Below are 26820 nucleotides of genomic sequence, written 5' to 3'. Positions count from 1 at the left end.
AAGTGTAATAACGCGCGATCAAAAAGACGCATATAAATATCCATGATACCGCTGAAAACGTCATCTTATCCCGCAAAAAACGAGCTGCCACACAGCATCATCAGCGAAAAAATAAAAAAGTTATAGCTCGCAGAATAAAGCGATGCAAAAATAATTATTTTTTATATAAAATAGTTTTCATTGCATAAAACCGACAAAACATAAAAAAACGACCTAAATGAGGTATCGCTGTAACCGTACTGACCCGAAGAATAAAACCGCTTTATCAATTTTACCGCACGCGGAACGGTGTAAACGCACTCCCCCAAAAGAAATTCATGAAACGCTGGTTTTTGTTCATTCTGCGTCCCAAAAATCGGAATAAAAAGCGATCAAAAAATGTCACGTGCCCGAAAATGGTACCAATAAAAACGTCAACTCGTCCCGCAAAAAATAAGACCTTACATGACTCGGTGGGTCAAAATACGGAAAAATTATAGCTCTCAATATGTGGTGATGCAAAAACTATTTTTACAATAAAAAGCGTCTTTTAGCGTGCGACAGCTGCCAAAAATAAAAACCGCCATAAATAGTAAATCAAACCCCCGTTATCACCCCCTTAGTTAGGGAAAAATAATAAAATTAAAAAAATGTATTTATTTCCATTTTTCCATTAGGGCTAGGGTTAGGGCTGAGATTAGGGTTAGGGGTGTGTTGGGGTTCGGGTTGGAGTTAGAATTGGGGGTTTCCACTGTTTGGGCACATCAGGGGCTCTCCAAATGCAACATTGCATCTGATCTCAATTCCAGCCAATTCTGAGTTGAAAAAGTCATATGGTGCTCCTTCCCTTCCAAGCTCTGCCATGCGCCCAAACAGTGTTTTACCCCCACATGTAGGGTATCAGCCTACTCAGGACAAATTGCAAAACAATTTTTGGGGTCCAATTTCTCCTGTTACCCTTAGGAAAATAAAAAATTGGGGGAAAAAATATCATTTTTGAGGAAAAAAATGATTTTTTTATTTTCACGTCCGAGTGTTATAAACTTCTGTGAAGCACTTGGGGGTTCAAAGTGCTCACCACACATCTAGATAAGTTCCGTGGGGGGGTCTAGTGTCCAAAATGGGGTCACTTGTTGGGAGTTTCAATAGTTTAGGTACATCAGGGGCTCTCCAAACGCACATGACACCCGCAGACCATTCCATCAAAGTCTGCATTCCAAAATGGCACTGCTTCCCTTCCGAGCCCCGACGTGTGTCCATACAGTAGTTTTCTCCCACATACGGGGTGTCAGCGTACTCAGGACAAATTGGACAACAACTTTTGTGGTCCAATTTCTCCTGTTACCCTTGGGAAAATGAAAAAATTGGGGACTAATTTATCATGTTTGTGGAAAAAATACGATTTTTTTATTTTCATGCCCTGGCATTATAAACTTCTGTGAAGCCCTTGGGGGTTCAAAGTGCTCACCACACATCTAGATAAGTTCCTTAGGGGTTCTCGTTTCCAAAATGGGGTCATTTGTGGGTGTTTCCACTGTTTAGGTACATTAGGGGCTCTCCAAAGGCAACATGACACCCGCAGACCATTCCATCAAAGTCTGCATTCCAAAACGTCACTACTTCCCTTCCGAGCCCTGACGTGTGTCCATACAGTAGTTTTCTCCCACATATGGCGTGTCAGCGTACTCAGGACAAATTGGACAACAACTTTTGGGGTTCAATTTCTCCTGTTACCCTTGGGAAAATAAAAAAATTGGGGACTAATTGATCATGTTTGTGGAAAAAATACGATTTTTTTATTTTCATGCCCTGGCATTATAAACTTCTGTGAAGCCCTTGGGGGTTCAAAGTGCTCACCTCACATCTAGATAAGTTCCTTAGGGGGTCTAGTTTTCAAAATGGGGTCATTTGTGGGGGGTTTCCATTGTTTAGGTACATTAGGGGCTCTCCAAAGGCAACATGACACCCGCAGACCATTCCATCAATGTCTGCATTCCAAAACGTCACTACTTCCCTTCCGAGCCCTGACGTGTGTCCATACAGTAGTTTTCTCCCACATATGGGGTGTCAGCTTACTCAGGACAAATTGGACAACAACTTTTGGGGTTCAATTTCTCCTGATACCCTTGGGAAAATAAAAAAATTGGGGAATAATTGATCATGTTTGTGGAAAAAATACGATTTTTTTATTTTCATGCCCTGGCATTATAAACTTCTGTGAAGCCCTTGGGGGTTCAAAGTGCTCACCTCACATCTAGATAAGTTCCTTAGGGGGTCTAGTTTTCAAAATGGGGTCATTTGTGGGGAGTTTCCACTGTTTAGGTACATTAGGGGCTCTCCAAAGGCAACATGACACCCGCAGACCATTCCATCAATGTCTGCATTCCAAAACATCACTACTTCCCTTCCGATCCCCGACGTGTTCCCATACAGTAGTTTTCTCCCACATATGGGGTATCAGCATACTCAGGACAAATTGGACAACAACTTTTGGGGTCCAATTTCTCCTGTTACCCTGGGAACATAAAAAAAATGGTGACTAAAAGATCATGTTTGTGGAAAAAATACAAATTTTTTATTTTCACGCCCGGGCGTTATAAACTTCTGTGAAGCACTGGGGGGTTCAAAGTGCTCACCACACATCTAGATAAGTTCCTTGGGGGGTCTAGTTTCCAAAATGGTGTCATTTGTGGGGGGTTTCCACTGTTTAGGTACATCAGGGGTTTTCCAATCGCGACATGGTGTCCGATCTCAATTCCAGCCAAAAACGTCAAATGGCGCTGCTTCCCTTCCGAGCTCTGCTATGCGCCCAAATAGTGGTTTACCCCCACATGTGGGGTATCAGCGTACTCAGGACAAATTGCACAATAACTTTTAGGGTGCTGTTACCCTTGGAAAAATAAGAATTGAGGGTGAAAAGATCATTTTTGTGGAAAAAATATGATTTTTTAATTGTACAGCTTTATGTTATAAACTTCTGTGAAGCCCTTGGGGGTTCAAAGTTCTCACCACACATCTAGATAAGTTCCTTAGGGGGTCTAGTTTCTAAAATGGTGTCATTTGTGGGGGGTTTCCACTGTTTTGGTACATCAGGGGTTTTCCAATCGCGACATGATGTCCGATCTCAATTCCAGCCAAAAACGTCAAATGGCGCTGCTTCCCTTCCAAGCTCTGCCATGCGCCCAAATAGTGGTTTACCCCCACATGTGGGGTATCAGCATACTCAGGACAAATTGCACAATAACTTTTAGGGTCCTGTTACCCTTGGGAAAATAAAAATTGGGGTGAAAAGATCATTTTTGTGGAAAAAATATGATTTTTTAATTGTACCGCTGTACGTTATAAACTTCTGTAAAGCCCTTGTGGGTTCAAAGTTCTCACCACATATCTAGATAAGTTCCTTGGGGGGTCTAGTTTCCAAAATGGGGTCACTTGTAGGGGGTTTCCACTGTTTAGGTACATCAGGGACTCTCCAAACGTGACATGGCGTCCGATCTGAATTCCAGCCAATTTTGCATTGAAAAAGTCTAACGGCGCTCCTTCCATTCTGAGCTCTGCCATACGCCGAAACAGTGGTTCCCCCCCACAAATCAGGTATCAGCGTACTCAGGACAAATTGCACAATAACTTTTGCAGTCCAATTTCTCCTGTTACCCTTGGTAAAATAAAAAAAATTGAACCTGAAGTATTTTTTTTGTGAAAAAAAGTTAGATGTTCATTTTTTTTAAATATTCAAAAAATTCCTGTGACGCACCTAAAGGGTTAATAAACTTCTTGAATGTGGTTTTGAGCACCTTAAGGGGTACAGTTTTTAGAATGGTGTCACTTTTGGGTATTTTCTATCATACAGACCCCTCAAAGTGGCTTCAAATGTGATGTGGTCCTAAAAATAAAATGGTGTTGTAAAAATGAGAAATCGCTGGTCAACTTTTAACCCTTATAACTTCCTAACAAAAAAAAATTTTGGTTCCAAAATTGTGCTGATGTAAAGTAAACATGTGGGAAATGTTAGTTATCAAGTTTTTTGTGTGCCGTATCTCTGTGATTTAAGGGCATAAAAATTCAAAGTTGGAAAATTGCGAAATTTTCAAAATTTTTGCCAAATTTCCGTTTTTTTCACAAATAAACGCAAGTTATTTGAATGAAATTTTACCACTAACATGAAATACAATATGTCACGAGAAAACAATGTCAGAATCACCGGGATCCATGGAAGCGTTCCAGAGTTAATACCTCATAAAGGTACAGTGGTCAGAATTGTAAAAATTGGCCCGGTCATGAATGTGCAAACCACCCTTGGGGGTTAAGGCGTTAAAGTTAGGGTTCATTCAAAAGTTTAAAAAAATAAAATAAATAAAATAAAAAAATTATTACTGTTACATTAGGTCTACTATTGTTAGATTAGGTTAGTTTTTATTGTTAGGCATTCATATAAAATAAAACGATGGCGTGCAGAATGGTTACCGAGGTGCAGCGGTACACCCTGCTTTGCTCCGCTAGTTTCGGGAGTCAAACAAAATCTGATTCTGAAGCAGAACAGTTTTCAGACAGTGATGGCTGCTCTTCCTCCACAAGATCCCACAGCCCAATGGTAGTAGATTTAGTGGTCACTGTTGAATCATCAGAGGCAGGGCCAAATTCTGCAGTCCTCCCTCCATTGTGGTATCCCGACAATGCATGTTTCACTCAAACTCATCCTTTTTCAGCGGCCCCTGGAATAAAATTAGATGTCACCAATTTTACCCTCCAAAAGCCCACATCCTTTCATTCCATTCATAGATCCATTCCCCACAATTGTGCCTGAAATAAAAACATATTTGGGCCTTACTCTCAATATGGGTTTAGTACACTCTTCATTCCTACTGGGCTACAGAATCTGTTTTCAGTATCACCGTATTTGCAGCTATCATCTCTGGAGCCATATATGAAGCCCTAAAGAAATTCCTTCATTTTAGCGATAAATCCTAAGACCCAAAAGAAATGACCCCACTTACAATCGCCTTAACAAACTGAGACCCCTAATTTCCCTCATAAAAGAATCATTCCTAAATTTCTATATCCCAGTGTATATTGTGCGTTCCACTCTGTGGAAACACGTTTATGACTGGAAGAGCAATGTCGTCACTTCCTGTTGCGCCTCCTTGATGATATTAACCGGCACCCTCTGAACAGTAGCGTGAGTCCCACACTGTGGAACGCAAGCACAACTTCCTATGCAAATCTAGGCATGCGCGGTGAAGCACTAACATGTATTACCATTGTCTAGAATTCATTATTGTTGCACTAATAACGTAGCATTAATGTATTTAGATACCAAACAGCGTAGGGGTATAAACATTCCCCCAACATAATGGAAATCAAGGGAAAAAACATCGGGAAAAGCAACACATTGACAAAAGGTGTATTGGTACAAAAATATATATACTTCCCCCTTTTCCCTATGAATATAATATATATACGTTTTCAATGTAATGATAAAAAGTTAATAAAAATTATTGAAAAACAAAAATATATATACAGTGGGGGAAATATGTATTTGATCCCTTGCTGATTTTGTAAGCTTTCCCACTGACAAAGACATTATCAGTCTATAATTTTAAGGGCAGGTTAATTTTAACATTGAGAGATAGAATATCAAAAATAAAATCCAGAAAATCACATTGTATAAATTATATATATTTATTTGCATTTTGCAATGAGAAATAAGCAGGTGACACGAGAAGTCTCTGAAGCGATCCCAGATGGAATAGAAGAAATGTCTCTTGAATAAAATGGCAGTTCCTGGCTTTTCCCGGCGCGGGCTTTCGGTCCTGGTACACGGTGTTGCACGGGGAGTAGATGTAAAAACAAGTGGGCCACAAAGTTTCAGAGAGGAGGCCGCCGAAGGGCCCACGTAGTCAGCGAGTTGCGCGTGGTCTGTTTGGTAACGATTGTTAGGCACTGCGAAGGGTGCTGTCAAGTCAGAGTTCTCAGGTATGGAAGTCTGCCAGAAGCTCGGCTCTCTCTCAACCCAGGCTGTGCCCAGAGAGGTGGTTAAGCTGCGGCATAGGCCTGCTGATTGGCAGGGAACCGTGGCGACGGAGTCAACCTTCTCCTTGTGTTTTTTCTGTCTCCCCACCAGAAGTTCCCCTTTTGCGCGCTCAGCTCCTTTTATCCCTACCCCGCCACCTGCAGTCAGGTGCAAAGATCTGCTCTGGTCAGAAAGTGCTTCACCCCTCAACAATGGTCACAGCCCCTATGGTTCCAGCCCAGACCCACAAGAAGCTGCCCTAGCCTGGTCCATCTCCCTACATCCTCACATGGCCTCAACAGACCTCACAGCGCTCGGATCAATGTTATTCTATGGAGCAGTTCAGATAACACCATTCTCTTCGGTACTTTGGATGAGACTCACTTTTTCAAGCCTATGGGTGTGCAAAAAATCAGTACATTATGTTTTCCATCCAATTTTTAAGGACACATTGGTCTTGTAAAGATTATTTACTGCTGAATTATAACACAGAAGCCAAACGGATGGAAAAAAGTCCACACAGACAACGTAAGGATAATATACAGGGATATGACAAAAAGGATAAAAATAATAACTTAAAACAATTAATAAGAAATTTACTAGAAAGGTTAATGGTATTATCATAGAATTCTTAAATTCTGGACAGGATATTCAAGATGCGGATAATTCCGCACTCCTCCAAAATCAGGCAAGGGAACCACTGGGTTCAGAAGAGTTGCATACTTCATTCAGGGCTATAAAACTACGTGTTTCGTGGACGTCCTGGCTATGGCTATGTACCTGAGGAAGTGGACAGGACATACCACTGACGTTATTTCTGATGGAACCGTTCACTTTTCACGTCTTTTCCATCTGGCCCAGACCGACATGACAACTCCTACAGCCAGGACTCGGCTGCAGAGAATACAACAAAGACACATTTCACTTCTCATATTTTCAGCACTGTCACCAATTGGACTATTCCCAACCTGCACAAACTGCTCATCCTGCTGATACCCCAATACTGAGCCGCTGCTGCCATATGTGCCCCTATTACTGCACCTGATACCCCAATACTGAGCCGCTGCTGTCGTATGTGTCCCTATTACTACACCTGATACCCCAATACTGAGCCGCTGCTGCCGTATGTGTCCCTATTACTGCACCTGATACCCCAATACTAAGCTGCTGCTGTCGTATGTCTCCTATTACTGCACCTGATATCCCAATGCTGAGCCGCTGCTGCCGTATGTGTCCCTATTACTGCCCCTGATACCCCAATACTGAGCCGCTGCTGCCGTATGTTTCCCTATTACTGCACCTGATACCCCAATGCTGAGCTGCTGCTTCTGTATGTGTCCCTATTACTGCACCTGATACCCCAATACTGAGCCGCTGCTGACGTATGTGTCCCTATTACTGCACCTGATACCCCATTACTGAGCTGCTGCTGTATGTGTCCCTATTACTGCACCTGATACCCCAATACTGAGCCGCTGCTGCCGTATGTGTCCCTATTACTGCACCTATTGTGTGGTTCTGTGTGACCTTTAAATTCTAAAGCAACTCTCTAGAAAATAGTAATGTCAGGTGCAAGTGCCCTAGAAAACAGGGCCCACACTTTGGTCCCTAGAATTTAATATTGCCCTGTGTGTGCCCCTTTGACAGTCACAGTAACCCAAGTTCCCATGTAACACCAAGTGCCCACTTCACATTTAATAATGTCCCAAGTCTCCCCCTTGTACAGCTCCTCTATACACAGTATAATGACACCCCACACTGTATATATACTGACCCCTTAATATCCCCAAACTATTTAATGGCTCCAACACTGTATGATGGCCCCGTCACTATAATCCCCACACTGTATGATGGCCACCTAGACAGCATCCATATCATAATACACCAGATAGTCCTCAATATAGTATAATGCACTCCCCATAGGCAGAGTGTATAGTATAATGCACTCCCCATAGGCAGCCTCTATATTAGAATGCACTCCCCATAGGCAGATTCTATATTATAATGCACCCCCATAGGCAGCCTATTATAATGCACCCCCATAGGCAGGCTATTATAATGCACCCCCATAGGCAGCATATTATAATGCACTCCCCATAGGCAGTCTATTATAATCAACTCCTCATAGGCAATGTATAGCACAAAAACCCATAAAAGTAAAAAAAGGCACAACTCACTACAATAATTAGCCACATAAGAAAAAAACAGTATAACATGCCAGTAAAATTAATTCTACTTTATTCAATGAATTTGTAATAAAAATAGTACACAAAACATCAATTCACAATTTCAAGGTCACTACTGAAACATCATAGGAGTCAACAACGCCATAAGCCCTACCTACTTGTTATGCAAATCAGTGCATGTAATATTTCACAGACATAGCCAAAGAAAATTCCACATTGGCTTAGTATTGGCTGTCAGTATAAGACTACTATTGTGTTGCCTAAAAATGGCTGCTGTGATGATAAAAATATTGTTAAAAGCACTTGCATATGTATGTGGTCTGCTTATGCGGTCTGCTTAGGCGAACCTCCTGACGAAGAAATGAAACGCGCGTTGGGGCGCTTGTGGAGGACTGCATAAACAGACCACATACATATGAAAGTGCTTTTTTTTATACTAGATCATCTAATTATGTCAAACTTAGTCCTGCAGCAGCCGATGACATCATCGCTTACACTCTGGCTGATGATGTCATAATGGCGATGATGTCACAATACTAGGTGATTGTTAGGTTAAAGATTCCGATGTCACTTTTCTTACTTTACCTTCAGCTTTTGGAGAGTGAAGACGACTTTTGCGCACTTAGCAAATTCATTATTATTGATATTAACTTATCATGGGACGAAAAAGGAAGTGTGGTGAAAAGAATAAGAGACGTGCTAAAAAAAGATGCACGGAAGAGAGTTTTTCCCAGAGAGGAGTAACTTCTCAGGACATTGTACAGGACGTACCTGTTGAGAATACAGATGATCCCTGTACATCATCTTCTGGACATCCTCCAGAGAATAAGACCCTTAAAAAGGGGAAAAAAAGAGGGAACACATCTCCTGAGAAAGGAGATGAAACCCCAAATAAGAGAGGAAGAAGCTCTCACATCCATCAAGAGAGAGTTGAAAATCAAAGTTGTAGAGAACAACTTAAGAGAAAGAGGACATCTGACACTGAGACCACCACAAAGAGAAGACGTGAGAGTGACAAATCCATCGATCAAGCTCCAGAAGGTAAAGTCTATAGTCATTTAGTCATTTATGTGTGTATGTGTGTATGTCCGGGATAGGCATCCGCACCGTCGCAGCTACAGCCACAAAATTTGGCACAGTCACACGTCTGGACCCCGAGAGCGTCCTAAGCTATGTTGTGAGGCGAAATTTTAACCCCGCGCGTTCCAATTCACCAAACAATTTTGCCCCTATCTACATACTGGGGGAAAAAGTGTGTGCGTCAAGCCCCGCCCCTCATTGTGATGTTATAATGCCCCTATTTGCATACTGGGGAAGCAGTGTGTGCGTATGAAGCCCTGCCCCTCATTATGATGTCACAATGGTTGCCATGGCGACGCTGATGTCATCAAAGGTTGCAAGCCCTGCCGCCGCTCATTATGATGTCATAATGGTTGACTATGGAGTGGAGGATGTGTGATGAGTATATGGGCACCGGACTATGGGATGGAGGATAAGTATGATGGGTATATGGGAACGGGACTATGGGATGGAGGATGTGTGATGGGTATATGGGCACTGGACTATGGGATGGAGGATATGTATGACTGGTATATGGGCACGGGACTATGGGATTGCGGATATGTATATGGGCACGGGACTATGGGATGGAGGATGTGTGATGGGTATATGGGCACTGGACTATGGGATGGAGGATATGTTTGACGGGTATATGGGCACGGGACTATGGGATGGTGGATATGTATATGGGCACGGGACTATGGGATGGAGGATGTGTGATGGGTATATGGGCACTGGACTATGGGATGGAGGATATGTTTGACGGGTATATGGGCACGGGACTATGGGATGGTGGATATGTATATGGGCTCGGGACTATGGGATGGAGGATGTGTGATGGGTATATGGGCACTGGACTATAGGATGGAGGATATGTATGACGGTATATGGGCACGGGACTATGAGATGGCGGATATGTATGATAGGTATATGGGCATGGGACTATGAGATGAAGGATGTGTGATGGGTATATGGGCAATCGACTATGGGATGGCGAATATGTATGATGGGTATATGGGCATGGGACTATGGGATGGAGAATATGTATGATGGGTATATGGGCATGGGACTATGGGATGGAGGATGTGTGATGGGTATATGGGCACTCGACTATGGGATGGAGGATATGTATGATGGGTATATGGGCACGGGCCTATGGGATCGTGGATATGTATGATGGGTATATGGGCACGGGACTATGGGATGGAGGATAATTATAATTTTCTATAACTAACCACATTTCGTTACTATGCCCGGGCAGCGCCGGGCACTTCAGCTAGTTTTATATAAAGTGTTCATTTATTTTACAAAATGTAACCTAATGACATAATCTTGTCCCGTACATACTACCGTGTACATCAGAGGTTTCCACCTTCTATACTTAAGGCTCTCCAGCCAGAACATGGTGGTAACCAGGTTCCTCATGGTTCAAAGCTCATGATAGATTTTTAAAAAATTGCCAATTTATTGGAGCATTATATATGAGTGATTAATTGTTAGTTCTTATATCTGTTTTCTGTTCTAGGTGTAATCGGTGCTCAGACCACCAGCCCTTCAGAGCAAGTGACTGCCTGTTTTTCCCTGGAGAGTTTAATCTTTACCAGGAAGCTTGGAGAAGGCAGTTTTGGGAAGGTGATGCTGGCGACACATCAACCCAGCGGACTTCAGCTGGCGGTCAAGATGGTTAAGAAGAGAGAATTGTTGGAAAATGCTAAAGACACCATCCGCATAGAGAGAGATGTCCTGGAAATCACTGAAGACAGTAGATTCTTCACACATGCCTATGGCACCTTCCAGACAGCGGTAAGAGACTCCTCACGTTCTAGGAATTCTCTCCTTTCTCCCCATCATGTCCATTTGCTTCCATCAGATTGCAAATTCAATCTTTGTCTGTAAATGAAGAGACCTGCTGCATGCTCTGTGTGTCTGTATGTCCTGGGCGCCATTACTGATGGCTATCATTAGAGGATTTTGACTTAGTTGTCACCCTGGACACCTCTCCAGTGTGTGCAGACACAAAGACATGTTTTCTGAACATACAGTATAGGTCCCAAAACCATAGTAAATGTTATCAGGATGGATAAAATCTGCATTATTTACCATAATCTTCCCTTCTCTCGCACAGGACTATGCATTTTATGCCATGGAATATCTGAGTGGTGGCGAGTTGACTGAATTTATCAAAAGCAGAGCCCCCCTGGATGTCTGCACGACCAGGTAAGAGAGCAGCCGCTCTGTGATATCTGTTGCCGCTGTCTCCTCTCATAGATATTAGTGGTTCAGTAGAACAATTAATGCTGATAGGATTTTTTTCTTCCTTATTAGGTTCCTTGCAGCAGAAATCTTGAGTGGAATAGAGTTTCTCCACAGTCGTGGGATTATTCACCGGTAATAAGTCATTTCTTGTATTATACAAGAGAAAGATTTACTATGGGAAATAGTTAACTGTGCCAGAATTGTGGTGTTATTTAGCCAAAAATATGGTGAACATGATGTGTACCACATTTATGAAGTGTTTTAGACACTTTTGGGGCTCACTTGAAGAGGGGACAAGGCTTTTATGGAAATGGGAATAGTTTGATAGGAATCCATGTGGCTTACAATGTCATAACGTGCAACTAAACTGTAATCAGATTTTTGTGAAAAATTATTGGCTCTAAGTAATGAAAACAATAGTGGTGTAACATCAGACAAAAATCTCTGAAGTTGCTCCTAATTTGTCACACAGCCACTGTGATGATTTGGCGTGTTTTCAGAAAGCCTGGTATATGTCTACACAAGATAGGATTAGTGAATCTGTCCCCCAATGTTTAGTGAGTGGTCCTGTGAAGCCCCCACAGCAACCCAAGCACGACAGCTGATCTATATCTGACTCACAGAACTATTTTTCTTTCTTTTTTTAAGGGATTTAAAACCAGACAACATTCTTCTGGACGGTGATGGACACGCTAAGATTGCTGATTTCGGCCTTGCTGCTATGAATGTATTTGGTTCTCAGAAGATCAGAGTTTTTTTCGGCACTCCTGGCTATATGGCTCCTGAGGTGACTATGTGACTACTAATAACTCTTATTATACACCTGCAATTCTCACTTAATGTGTAGCTTGTGGAATCACAGATCTATCATCACATCAGCCCACATTTACTAACGCTATCTAATAGATGTACTGTGTAAGGGCCCCCATACATATTAGACTTAAGTCAGCGAAACTGGCCAATATCAGAAGGATCAGCCTAGGGCAGCATGGTGGCTCATTGGTTAGTACTACAGTCTTGCAATGCTGGGGTCTTGGGGTCAAATCCCACCAAGGACAATACCATGTTTGTGTGGGTTTCTCTGGTTTCCTCCCACACTCCAAACACATACTGATAGGGAAAGTACTGTACGTAAAGCACTGCAGAATAAGATAGCGCTGTATAAGAAAAGCATAATAAATAAAAAAAACAGTTTAATGTGTACTGAGGCTTCTCGATTTGAGAGGTAGCTATCAACTAAATGATCTTTTGGCCGACATGTCCTATGTATGGGAGCTTAGGTGTGGAAAAACACTACCAGTAAACATGGACCACGGTAGTTTTCTGTCTCCCAGGATGAACACTGTACTAACTTACTCTTCTAATCTTATATTTCCACAGATGATTCGTCGACAGCCCTTTAATTACACGGTCGACCTGTTTGCTTTTGGGATCATAGTCTTCCAAATGGCCACAGGATCTTACCCGTTTTACTCTGGTCAGTGTTCTCGAAGGATTGCCCGTTCAGTGAAATGTGATAAACCTTGCTATCCGCACAGCATGGATTCTCAGCTCAGGGATGTCATAGAGAGAGTGAGTAAAAAGACACTTCCACCTGGAGACATAGGAAGGATAGACGAGTCAGGAGATTTCATAATACACCGTACATTTCTTTACCACTGCGTTGGGTATTTCAGCTTTGTCCAATAGAAGGAATTGGGACAATGCTGGAGCCCCGGGACAGCCTCTCCTAAGTGTGCAGTGTTCTTATCTACAGGCCAGTTTAAACAGTAAAGAGGCTGCGGTGCTCACCAAAACCTCTTCACACAGCTAATCATCAGCATTATTGGGTATCTGCCCCTAACTGATCGACTACTGATGGCCTATCCTGTACTATCCTATCCTGTACTACCCTGTCCGGTACCATCCTGTCCTGTACCATCCTATCCTGTTTCATCCTGTCCTGTACTATCCTATTCCGTACTATCATATCCTGAACTATCCTGTCCTCTATTATCCTGCCCTGTACTATCCTGTCCTGTACTATCCTGTCCTGTACCATCCTGTCCTGTACTATACTGTCCTGTACTATACTGTCCTGTACTATCCTGTCCTGTACTATCCTGTCCTGTACTATCCTGTCCTGTACTATCCTGTCCTGTACCATCCTGTCCTGTACCATCCTGTCCTGTACCATCCTGTCCTGTACCATCCTGTCCTGTACTATCCTGTCCTGTACCATCCTGTCCTGTACCATGCCGCCCTGTACCATCCTATCTCGCCCTGTATTATTCTATCCTGTCCCATCCTATCCTATCATATTTATTTCTAGCAATGGCTGTTTTAAGAAATTCATCTTTCTATAAGAAAATGAGAAAATAATTCTGCTACTGCTGTTTTTTTCTGAGATTATTTATAATATTACTTGTGATATAATAATTATTCTTATATATTTGCAGCTCTTGTGTAAATCACCAAAAAAGAGGCAGGTTGTTTGCAGCAATCTAAAAGGACATCCATTCTTCTCGCCCATAAACTGGGAGGAATTAGAGGCGGGAAGGTCCCGTCCACCATTCACAATGACACCTGTAAGTGCACAGCGTTATTTTATTACAATGTCACGTCCTCGCCTGTGTAATGTGATAATATGTGTAAGAAATACTCAACTAATGAGTAACAATTCTACAAAGTGTAGAGCAGAATGTGTTTATCCTCCCCGGCTGGTAAATGGGTGGAATTACAGAATGTGGCAGGATGGACTGGCTTTTACATATTTCTCAAAAGTGTAATTATTGTCCCCAATTCTTCAGAAGACCATTTAGTGACTAACTTGAATCTGTCAGGCTGCGTTCACACTGTGCATTTTTTTCTACGAAAAAGAGCCATAATGCTCTGGACATTTGTTGGGGGAAAAAACACAACAAAAATATGCAGTATTGTTGACAATGCGTCAAAAGAACCCAATGTGGTTACAACATGTGAACACAGCTTTATGGTGCAGTTGTAGCAGATGTGGATACCGCAGATTGCCAGGCAGCACCAGGAGTTGACTTGTTCTCAAGCTGCAGGTGACGATGCATCATGGTGATTAGCGGTAATCGGCACACGGTTACCACGGCTCATCCACAATCTGTACAGGTGCCCTCGGGAGGGGACGGATATAATTAAATACTTAATGAATTAACCAGACTGATTTGTCTTTCTTCTATAGATCCCAGTTATAGAAACCAGCACACATATTGAATTACACCAAGTGATGTCTGACACTGAAGCTCAGAAACCACCTATAACACCGGAGGACCAGCAGCTGTTCTGTGACTTCTCCTACATCAGCAACAGGTGGAAGAGCATTGAAAGCCGCAGCCATGACAGCAATGGGAATATAATGCAGTCGCCTCCCCCAATACCTGACGACTGGCTCAGGAAGGGCAGTGAAAGCCGCAGCAATGACAGCATTGGAAATATAATGCAGTCCCCTCCCCCAATACCTGACGACTGGCTGAGGAAGAGCAGTGAAAGCGGCAGCAATGACAACATTGGGAATATAATGCAGTCCCCTCCCCCAATACCTGACGACTGGCTGAGGAAGAGCAGTGAAAGCCGCAGCAATGACAACATTGGGAATATAATGCAGTCCCCTCCCCCAATACCTGACGACTGGCTGAGGAAGAGCAGTGAAAGCGGCAGCAATGACAGCATTGGAAATATAATGCAGTCCCCTCCCCCAATACCTGACGACTGGCTGAGGAAGAGCAGTGAAAGCGGCAGCAATGACAGCATTGGAAATATAATGCAGTCCCCTCCCCCAATACCTGACGACTGGCTGAGGAAGAGCAGTGAAAGTCGCAGCAATGACAGCATTGGGAATATAACGCAGTCCCCTCTCCCAATACCTGACTGGCTCAGGAAGGCGTGGACCTGGTTGTGGTCTGAAGAAACAGGCAGGGTCTGTAGGAATCCCGCCCCTGCATTCTTTTATCATCTCTGTTGCATATCAGGTACCATAGTCTACTGCATTCTCATCTGGCTGGCAGGCTACTTGGAGAGGTAGGACCATCATACTACAGGACGGCACGGTGGCGCAGTGATTAGCACTGTTAGCGAGCAGCACTGTGGTCTTCGATGTAAATCTGGGACTCCATCTGCACAGAGTTTGTATGTTCTCCCCGTGCCTGTGTGGGTTTTCTCCGGGTACTCCGGTTTCCTCCCACAACTCAAAACATACTGATAGGAGAAAAAAATAAAATTATTAATTATTGAACATCATCATCCTGTATCTCGTGCAATTCTGTATTTATTACCAGTGAGTGATCTATAGAAAGGTGGTAACACTGCACATTGTCATGAGTTTCATATATTACTACGTGTGCTATGAGGATTTTATTCAGCTGTATATGTACAGCGGATGTTGGTTGCCTTTTAACAGCAGAGGTTAAGTGACCTTATTCCTCAGCGCTGCTTTTTAATGGCCCTCAGAAATAAGTCAATAGCAACCCCATTGTTGGAAATTCTCGGGGGTTTCAGTTACTGGGGGTAGCTGAGACCCTGGAGAACACAATCAGGGATGTTTTTTACCGGTTTTCTGTCACATAATCACCATTATTCACTGAATAACATTGATCACATAAAAAAGTAAAGTCTGATTTAAAAATCATTTTTCTTTCCTCTGCCATGATCTAACATGTCAGATGAGAGAGAAATGATGTCCTTAGGCTCACCATAGCACCCTAGTACCAGCGACACCATTCGCTTCCTCCTCCTCTTCCTGAAGCAAAATGACTTCATTGCGAGGTGCACGTCAGTTAATGATCAGCCGGCGGCACCCAACAACATCAGAGATATTCTCTATTGGTCCCTGACTTTTGATAAATGTGATAGATCCTTTCAAAGTGATCAAAAGTCCAATATTTGTTATCCCCCTAGTAAGATTAAATTTGTTCATTTTTGTTTTAATTTTATAATTTTGATTTCTTTCTTTCTTTGCTTTTAGCCAGGGATTAGGGATAACTCCTTATGGTTGGGGTAGGGTTGGGTTTAGGGTTAGAGTTGGACTTAGCATTAGGGTTGGGCTTAGGGTTAGGATTTAAAGTTAGGGTTCATTCCAAGGTTTAAAAAAATAAAAAAAAAATAAAATTACAAAATTAATACTGTTACAATAGGTCTACTATTGTTAGATTAGGTTAGTTTTTATTGTTACTCATTCATATAAAATAAAATGATGGCGGGCAGAATGGTTACCGAGGTGCAGCGGTACAACCCTGCTTTGCTTAGCATTAGGGTTAGGCTTAGGGTTAGAATTTAAAATTAGGGTTCATTCTAAAGTTAAAAAAAATCATAAAAGAAATAACATTAAAAAATTATTACTCTTACATTAGGTCTACTATTGTTAGATTACTTTCGGGAGTCAAATGAAATCTGATTCTGAAGCAGAACAGTTTTCAGACAGTGATGGCTCCTCTTCCTCCACAAGATCCCACAGCCCGATGGTAGTAGATTTAGTGGTCACTGTTGAATCATCAGAGGCAGGGCCAAATTCTGCAGTCCTCCCTCCATTGTGGTATCCCGACAATGCATTTTTCACTCAAACTCATCCTTTTTTAGCAGCCCCTGGAATAAAATTAGATGTCACCAATTTTACCCTCCAAAAGCCCACATCCTTTCATTCCATTCATAGATCCATTCCCCACAAATGTCCCTGAAATAAAAACATATTTGGGCCTTACTCTCAATATGGGTTTAGTACACTCTCCATTCCTACTGGGCTACAGAATCTGTTTTCAGTATCACCGTATTCTCTGGAGCCATATATGAAGCCCTAACGAAATTCCTTCATTTTAGTGATAAATGCTAAGGCCCAAAGGAAATGACCCCACCTACAATCGCCTTAAATTGTGACCCCTAATTTCCCTCATAAAAGAATGATTCCTAAATTCCTATATCCCAGAGGAAAATGTTGCAGTCTAAGAGTCCCTCATGAATTTCAAGGGCCATTTGTCATTCCGCCAATTTATTCCCTCCAAGTGCTCCAAATACGTTGTAAAATTATGCAAAATGTGCGAGAGGACATCAGGGCACATGTGTACCTATCTAATTTACAAAGATAGGGACGGTCAAATTAACCCATCAAACTTCCCCCAGACAATTAGAATCCCAGGTAAAATTATCTGGGAACTAATGACACCATTTCTTCACCAAGAGTACCACATGTACACCGACAATTACTCCAAAAACTAGTGCAATAAAATTTGACGTGTGAATATAAAAAAAAAAAATATGAATGTGACACTGAAAAAAATGCAAATTGTAATTTTTCAAACTTGTGTTGCATAAAATTGCATAAAACATGTGGTATCAAACTACTCACTACCTCCCTAGATAAATAGATTAGAGCAAGGGTGGGCAATTAATTTTCCCAAGGGGCCACATGAGAAACTGGCACTGCTGTGGAGGGCCGAACAAATTGGCTGAACTTAAAGGGTAGGTCTGAAACCAAAGGTGAATTTCATATTAAATGTATTCAGTGTAATAATCTAATCTTGTTTTCTAATATACTTCAATGAAAAATCCCCTAACGTACCCTCTACATTCTGACTACCAGTCTCTTTTTTTAACGTCTCGACATTTTGTTTGAGATTCACCAGTACATGCTGGGATACTCGATTGAGCTGTCATCTGGGGGCAGACGCTGCGGTCACTTCCACAGCCTCTGCATCCTCTCTGAAATTAGGCGCCATCAGTGATGTCTGTTTTGGAGGTTCGGCTAGTCCTGCTAAACTGATAATGCGTTGGATGTAAATTGTGACGCATACTCAGTATGAGCTCCCTGTGCTATATTCCTTTGAATGCACAGTGACAGTGCGCTCCCTTACTGGTTCTTAAGAGGTAAGATGACCCGGCAGGGACCAGTCCAGTCTCTGAAACAGATGACGCTTCTTTTCATGGTGGGGAAAGCAGCTGTGGCAGTGACCGCAGCCTCTGCCCCCTGATGATATCCCATGTGAGAGTCCCAAAATGAAATGGAATTCTTAAACAAAATGTCATTAGAAGTTTAAAAAAAGAAAAACACAAGCAGACAGGAAGTTAGAGTAGAGAGGGAAAGGTAGAAATTTTTTTAACTGAAATATATTAGAAAAGTGATTAGATTATGAATTAATTTTAGTATGAAAGTCACCTTTGGTTTCGGATCACCCTTAATTCTGCATAATATTAATTTTGTCACTTTACAAAAAGCAGTTGCTTATGCGATGAAGTTTACATGAGCGTATAAAAAAAAAATTGTTTTTTTCATTTAGAAATAGACGATTTTCCATCTGTATTGTCATCCGTATGGCATCCATTTTAGACATCAGAAGTGAATAAAATTTTAAAGAAGAAATAGTATCCTGTGTTAGTAATGGAAATGTATTCGTAATAATCGGATGCTATAAGGATGATTCATATGGGATCCTATTTTTTTTATTTTTGCACACCCATAGACTTCAACAGGCGAGTCTGCTCCGAAATACAGAAGAGACCGGTGGGCACTGTGACGTTTCTCACAGACATCTTCAAGCTGTAATCTAAATACCACAATTCCATAACATTGCTCCTAGAGCTCTGTCTGAGGTCGGGCTTTTTTTTTTTTCATAGACAGCACTTGGACAAATATTACAGTTGTGTGAACATAGCCTGACAATACTTGTTGCAATAAAGCTTATCGTAGCAAGTAATAGCAGCTGATCAAGCAATAAACATGGGAAAAAGTTTTTCTCCCACCTCTACTCCACATGCAGAGATCCACATCACATATGGGCAGGAGCTGACCGGCAGGGGGTGGGAATCCTTACTGCAGTCTATGGAGTGGATGTGATAAGCCAGAAATCACAGGGGGGGGCACTATCAATTTGGTCTACGCTCACATTGATTTGTTTTTTTTGGTCAATTATTTACACTGAGTAGGTGTTTTTTATTACTATAATTAAAATAAAATTGTTTTTAAGGGATTATATGCTCAGACGTGATTATTACTCCCAAGTCTGTATATGACATTGTTCGCATACCCCTAAGGTGTCTAAACAGCAGAAATCATTCAAAGTCACCCTATGTTGTAAACTACACCTCTGAAGGATTCTATTCAGGGGAATAGTGAGCATTTTGAACCCACAGGTACTACACAGAATTACCGTATTTTCCGCTTTGTAATACGCACTTTTTTCCCCCCAAACTTGGGGGGAAAATGGGGGTGCGTCTTACAAAGAGGATATACATTACCAGGTGTAGGCCGCAGGGGTGTCCGGCTGTCAGTCGGCGCTGTGGGTGTCTCCGGGTGCCCAGCCATGTCTCCGGTTCCAATCCCGGGGCTCTGGCGACATTTTGCGACAGGCCAGAGCCCCGGGGCTCCCTCTTGGTTCCCTCTGTTTTGGGCTCCGGCAATATGGCGGCTGCCGCCGGGGGGCGGCGCATGCACTGATGGTGATCTCGGGACAGATCTCGCCGAAATCTCATCTTTTCGAGATCTCAGTCCCGAGATCACCATCAGCGCATGCGCCGCCCCCGGCCGCCATATTGCCGGAGCCCAAAACAGACGGAACCGAGAGGGAGCCCCGGGGCTCTGGCCTGTCGCAAAATGTCGCCAGAGCCCCGGGATTGGAACCGGAGACACCGCTGAGCAAGTGGAGACATGGATGGGCACCCGGAGACACCCACAGCGCCGACGGACACCCGGTAAATGTGGGCAGAGCCCCGGGCTGCTGCACAGACCCCCCGGGCAGCAGTACAGCCCCCCTGGCAGCAGCGCAAGCCCCCCTGGTAGCAGCATGAGCTCCCCTGGCAGCAGTACAGCCCCCCTGGCAGCAGCGCAAGCCCCCCCTGGTAGCAGCATGAGCCCCCCCTGGTAGCAGCACAAGCCCCCCTGGCAGCAGTACGAGCCCCCCTGGCAACAGCATGAGCCCCCCTGGTAGCAGCATGAGCCCCCCCTGGTAGCAGCATGAGCCCCCCTGGCAGCAGTACAGCCCCCCTGGCAGCAGCGCGAGCACCCCTGGTAGCAGCACGAGCCCCCCTGGCAGCAGCACGAGCCCCCTGGCAGCAGCGCGAGCCCCCCTGGCAGCAGCATGAGCCCCCCTGGTAGCAGCACGAGCCCCCCTGGCAGCAAAATGCACATCGGAGCACCATCTCATCCCTTCCTGCGGCCTGCAGTATCACCCCACTCCTGCCTCCTCCAGCAGCGACCCTGGGACCCCACTTCACCGCAACCATCACCCCCGGTAAGCAATAAGACACCTGGATTATAAGAGGCACCACCATTTTATTAAAAAAACGTTTTTTCCTATTTTTCTCCTCAAAATTTGTGGTGCGTCTTATAATCCGGAGCGTCTTATAAAGCGAAAAATACGGTAGTTGACATTAAGTTGTCATATTGAAAAAGTTCATTTTTTCACACAAATCCTGCTTTACCCCCAAATTTCTCACTTTTGCAAGAGATAACACCAAAAAGTGGACCTTAAAGTTTGTTACCCTTGTTCTTTTAAGCTTGACAATATCCCACATGTAATAAAAAATTCTGTTTAGACAAACAGCAGAACTTGGCATGGAAGGAGCAATTTTTGAATTTTGGAACACAAATTTGCCTGAAAGAGATGGCAAGCACCATTTCGCATTTGCAGGGCCCCTAAGGTGCCTAAACAGCAGAAACTCCTCACAAGTGACCCCATTTTGGAAACTACACCCCTCATGGATTTTATACAGGGGTCTAGCGAGCATTTTAAACCCATAGAAACTACACAGAATTTGATGACAGTAGGTTGTCATATTAAAAATGTTCATTTTTTTCTCAAAAATCTTGATTTAGCCCCAGATTACTCACTTTTGCAAGAGATATCAAAAAGTGTACCCAAAGTTTGCTGCCCACATCCTTCTGAGTCTGTCAATACCCCACATGTACCCTCAAAGTTATGTTTGGACAAAAGGCAGAGCTCGGAAAAGAAGGGGCACAATTTGAATTTTAGTTCTATTTGGAATAGATATATTGTCATATTTGCAGAGCCTGTGTGCTTCAAGAGCAACAGAAAATGAACATAAATGTCTACTTTGCTAATTATACCCTCTAATGTATTTATCTAGGGAGGTAGTGAGTAGTTTTTTATGCAGTTTTATGCAACACAAGTTTGAAAAATTACAATTTGCATTTTTTTCACTGTCACTGCCTCAGTGACTACCGCTGACGTCACTTAGGCTGCGCTGACTCCCCGCCTGACCCGTGTTGAACTGACAGCATGTGAAAATGTTCAGAAACTTTCCCACACTAATCAGTTCGTGTCCGGTCAGGAGGGGAGGCTGCACAGGCAGCTTTTCCTTCATTCCTCCGTGGTTTACAGTCAGGCCGGTCGCAATACCACCGCTCGCGGTTGTAAACTATTTAACCCCTTGAAATGGATTGCAGCGTGTGACATGACTGTACAGCGGACAGGTATGGGAAACAAATACACTCTCCATTCCTGGTTTTGCTGGCTGTAAGGCTGGTTTCACATTTGCGTTTTTTAGCGCTGGAAAAAAACGCATATGTGCGCATGCGTTTTTTCCCCTATATTTAACATGGGTGCGCATACCTGCGCGCTTGTAAGCGCATGTATGCGATTTTCATGCGCTGCGTTTTTTTGGGGTGTGCGTTTGTATTTTCCAGACGCAGCATGTTGCATTTTTTGGCCCTGCAAAAAAGCGCATGCGCACATATGCGCACGTTTTGCGCTAAAAATGGCCATTATAGCCTATGGATGCGCATATGTGCGCACTGGCATGCTCATGTATGCGTTTTTTTGCATATGCGTTTTTTTTTTTTAACCATGGAATTTAGGGGTTTGGGTTAGAGTTAGGGTTAGTTAAGGGGGTTTAGGGATAGGGTCAGGGTTAGGGTTTGGGTCAGGGTTAGGGTTAAGTATGGTTTGGTTAAGGGTTAGGGTCAGGGTTAGGGTCAGGATTAGGGTTAAGTATGGTTTTGTTAAGGGTTAGGGTCAGGGTTAGGGTTAGGGTCAGGGTTAGGGTTAAGTATGGTTTTGTTAAGGGTTAGGGTCAGGGTTAGGGTCAGGATTATGGTTAAGTATGGTTTTGTTAAGGGTTAGGGTCAGGGTTAGGGTCAGGATTAGGGTTAAGTATGGTTTGATTAAGGGTTAGGGTCAGGGTTAGGGTTAGGGTCAGGGTTAGGGTTAAGTATGGTTTTGTTAAGGGTTAGGGTCAGGGTTAGGGTTAGGGTCAGGGTTAGGGTCAGGGTTAGGGTTAGGGTTAGTTAGGGTTTAGGGTTTGGGTTAGGGTTAAGTATGATTTGGTTAAGGGTTAGGGTCAGGGTTAGGGTTAGGGTCAGGGTTAGGGTCAGGGTTAGGGTTAGTAAAGTCATGGTTTGGGTAGTGTGAGGGGCCACCTAAAAATGTTGGAAAAAAACGCAAACGCGGTAAAAACGCACTAAAAACGCATACAAACGCATAAAAACGCTGCGTTTTTTTCATGCATGCTCATAAAAATGCTTGAAAAAAACGCAGCAGTTGTATGCTTTTGTATGCGTTTTTTCAATGCGTTTTTTTGCGGGAAAAACGCGCTGCAAAAAAAAGCAAGTGTGAAACTAGCCTAAAATACATGTTATGGAAAAGGTTGAGGTGAACCCAACAGGGGAAAATGTTTGACAGCCCAATACACAGTGTATGGGCATTTCAACTCTAGGAGAACCGCTCGTTTAAATTGGGCCTATTTTTTTATCAAGCCTTCCTCCACGTCTCATCATCCGCCGCCACTAGATAACCTGGGTTAGCGTGTTCCGTGCTGCTTCCTAACAAGGATGGGTTGTTTTGCGGGGCGCAAAATACTTGTTATGGAAAAGGTTGAGGTGTACCCCACAGGGGAAAATGTTTGCCAGCCCATACACTTAGTGTATGGGCATTACAAGTCTAGGAGACCTGCTCCTTTTCAATGGGACATTTCTTTTTAAGAGGCCCTCCTCCATGTTTCTTCCAAGGGGAAATTGGGGTTATTGGCGTGCATATGACTTGGTAGCAGGGCAGGCCTTGCAGTCTATGCATAAGAAAACAGATTGGGAGTACAAAATGAATAATGTGAAGTGGATTTTCCAGTGCCCATCCAGTATGTGGGTTCAAAGGCATATTGGGGTGCATATGACTTGGTAGCAGGGCAGGCCCTGCAGTCAATGCATAAGAAAAGTTTGGGATTACGAAATGAATAATATGAAGTGGATTTTCCAATGGCCATTTAATACGTGGCTTGAAAAGCTTATTGGGGTGCATGTAACTTTGGGGCAAGCCAGGCCTTTAATTCAATGCATCATTTTTTCAGGAAGCCCTCCTGTACCTCTCGCGAAAGGGGTATTGGGGCGCGTCATAATTCTTGGCAGCCCATCCACTCACTGCATAGGCAATAACAGTATAGGAGACCCACTGCTTAATAATGGCACTTTAAGAGGATTTATTCTGCCTGATGCCCCTGTAAAAATAGGCTCTGTGACTTTAAGAGTCCCTCCTTCATAAATGAAACAAGATGTGTCTGCTTATGTGTCACACACCACATGGTCAGCTAGGGTTGTTAAAATGTTACAATGACATTTCCCAGTGAATGCATTTGTATTGGTTGAAAGCAATGCTAAAGTTGCAAAATGCCTCAAAACCGCTGCGTCTCAACATAGCCCAAGTGGTGGAGGAACATTTTTGTTTTGGGTTAATTATTTTGGCTTAGATACAAGTCATTAACCTGGAAAAGATGCACTTTAACACATTTCCCAGCAAAATCCATTTTTGTTTAGTTTTTCTAGGTTTTTTGGTGCACCTGTAAAAAGGGTGTGAAACTCGGACAACATTGTTTAGAGCTGTGACCTAGGAGTGAGAAATGCTTCCAGGGGCAGTTGCTATGATGTTCCCGTGTCATTTGAGCAGTGTTTCCATCATTTTCAGATGTTTTTAGACCTTAAAAGACCCCCAGGGGGATCGCGATAAAAATGCTCAGGTCTCCCATAGACTTACATTGGGCTCGTTGTTCTGTCCGAGTACCCGAGTATTCTAATTTGTTCGATCCGAGCAATGAGCACCCGAGCATTTTAGGCCATGTGCACACGATGCATTTTTCCTGCGGATCCGGATTTTACCGCGCAGAAATGCTGTAGATCCGCAAAGTGATTTACAGTACAATGTAAATCAATGCAAAAAAAAAACTGCTGTGCAGACGCTGCGGTTTTTGTGCGGTACAAAAAAATGCAGCATGTCACTTCTTTTGTGCGGTTTTCCACCTGCTCCATTCTCCAAATCCGCAGAGGGAAAACCGCAGTGGAAAACCGCAATAAAAAAGGAAGAAATCCGCAGGAAAAATGCAGGTCATTTGACCTGCGGATTTCTTCAAATCTGCGAGGAAAAATCCGCAGGAGGAAAATCTACGTGTGCACTTAGCCTTAGTGCTCGCTCATCACTAATGCCCATTAACCATCATCAAGGTGGTCTCCGGAATTAAAATACAACTAGATAAGCCCTTTAACACTCAAACACTAAAGCGATTGCCCAATGTCAACAAGATTGTCATTTATCTTTCCTAATGCCTCATGTACTGTACATGGCAGTATTACTGCTTGGTTAATAACAGCAGTAAGGCCCCCACAGAAGTTCACGGTGCTCTGCTGTGTTTTCATACAGTATGTACTTCATTACACACTGTATTAAACAGGTATTCTCCCTAAAAATATATTTCTAATTAAACTGCACAACAAATTTCAGGGAAGTCCTTTCCCCTGAGGAAATTTTATTGTATCTTATAGATTTTGATATGCTGAACACGAATATGTGCTCCAAAAGTCTGTATCACATAAGGTTTTTAACCCCTTCATGACCGGAGCATTTTCGATTTTTCGCTCCCCTTCTTTCCAGAGTCATAACTTTTTTATTTTTCTGTCAATATGGCCTTGTGAGGGCTAATTTTTTGCGGGACTAGTTGTACTTTTGAATGACACCATTGGTTTTACCATGTCATGTACTCGAAAACGGGAAAAAAATTCCAAGTGCGGTGAAATTGCAAAAAAAAGTGCAATCCCACACTTGTTTTTTGTTTGGCTTTTTTGCTAGGTTCACTAAATACTAAAATTGACCTGCCAATGTGATTCTCCAGGTCATTACGAGTTCATAGACACCAAACATGTCTAGGTTTCTCTTTGATTTTTTTTATTGCTACGCCGTTTAGCGATCAGGTTAACTCTTTTTTTATTGATAGATCGGGCGATTCTGAGCGCGGCGATACCAAGTATGCGTAGGTTTGATTTTTTATATTATTGTTTTATTTTGATTGGGGCGAAAGGGGGGTAATTTGAACATTTTTATTTTTTTTAAACACTTTTTTTTTTACTTTCGGCATGCTTCAGTAGACTCCATAGGAGGCTAAAAGCTGTCATAGCGCTGTATTGCTAAGTTTTTAACACTAAGGTTCGGATACGGCTTTAAAGAAGGCTACTACTTGCGATATAATGCAATTTTATTACAAGGTACAGAATTAAAGGAATAGTATGATTGCGTACACTTTTGTATATTTTAAGATACAAAGGTTAAGTACATATAAAGATTGAATACATATGATTAAGTATATATAAAGATTAACTATATACAGTATACTCACATCATCAATCACCAAGAGGCTTTTAAACATCATCCATCTGGAATATCAGAGAAGCAACATCAAGACAGAGACCCCTGGAAGATTCATTACACTGCATGGGCGTCCCCACTTATGCAGGTATCAACACTGTACATGTGTACAGATATCCAAGTTGTGCTTCTGTCTCAGTCATGTTTCTCTGGCCTTATATACTAAATTACACTTATGTGTAACTTGCTTCACCCAACCCTTCCAGTGGCCAGCCTTCAAGGTCGGATGAAACAGACAACATGACATCATCAGACAATGGGTCGTAAACCCTTACAATACAAAAGCCACATGGTTTTAGATCAGGGGTGGGGAACTTCAGGCCCCAGGGCCATTTACGGGCCCTCGATGACCTTTTATCAGGCCCCCGAGCAGATTCTCAGAGACCGCATTCTTGGGCAGGGAGCTGTTTTTTGATTGCCGCAAACGCATTAATTTCTTCTTGCTCTGTTAGCACACACACACAGTGTTCACTACTGAACACTGAAGGGCATGCAATGAAAGATTAAGTCATGAAACCAGTGCCAGAGTCAGGATGTACTTTGTGGGCAGAGTTTGTACGGCCCCCGAAAGATGGTATAAATATCCTAATGGCCCTTGGCAGGAAAAAAGAGTCCCCACCCCTGTTTTAGATAAAACCAACACAGACAGAGGTTAAGTAAACCTTAATGTTTTACAATGACAAACATAGAAACTTAGAAC

At 42.9% G+C, this 26820-nt stretch overlaps 1 protein-coding gene and 1 long non-coding RNA gene across 4 annotated transcripts in view; one reads left to right on the top strand and one right to left on the bottom strand.

Annotated features, from left to right (window-relative positions):
• The window catches only part of RNPC3 (RNA binding region (RNP1, RRM) containing 3), a 538973-nt gene that overhangs the window by 229376 nt on the left and 282777 nt on the right, over positions 1-26820 (top strand). The window lies entirely within an intron of this gene.
• LOC141085988 (uncharacterized) lies at positions 4373-17147 on the bottom strand. 3 transcript variants are annotated; one of them, XR_012231455.1, is made up of 4 exons: positions 16840-17147; positions 15363-15693; positions 12955-13084; positions 4373-4691 (listed from the first exon to the last, which is right to left on the bottom strand). It is a non-coding gene; the product is annotated as an uncharacterized lncRNA (long non-coding RNA). The 3 variants fall into 3 exon arrangements; XR_012231454.1 differs by lacking the exon at positions 4373-4691 and adding an exon at positions 5650-6883 and having other exon boundaries at positions 16840-17146; XR_012231456.1 differs by lacking the exon at positions 4373-4691 and adding an exon at positions 5652-6383.

The sequence above is a fragment of the Dendrobates tinctorius genome, unplaced genomic scaffold, assembly GCF_039654945.1.
Source record: "Dendrobates tinctorius isolate UK_male_01 unplaced genomic scaffold, ASM3965494v1 ptg000029l, whole genome shotgun sequence".
NCBI lineage: Eukaryota > Metazoa > Chordata > Amphibia > Anura > Dendrobatidae > Dendrobates > Dendrobates tinctorius.
The sequence above is the reverse complement of the archived record's forward strand: the minus strand, read 5'-3'. Positions and strand labels throughout refer to the sequence as shown.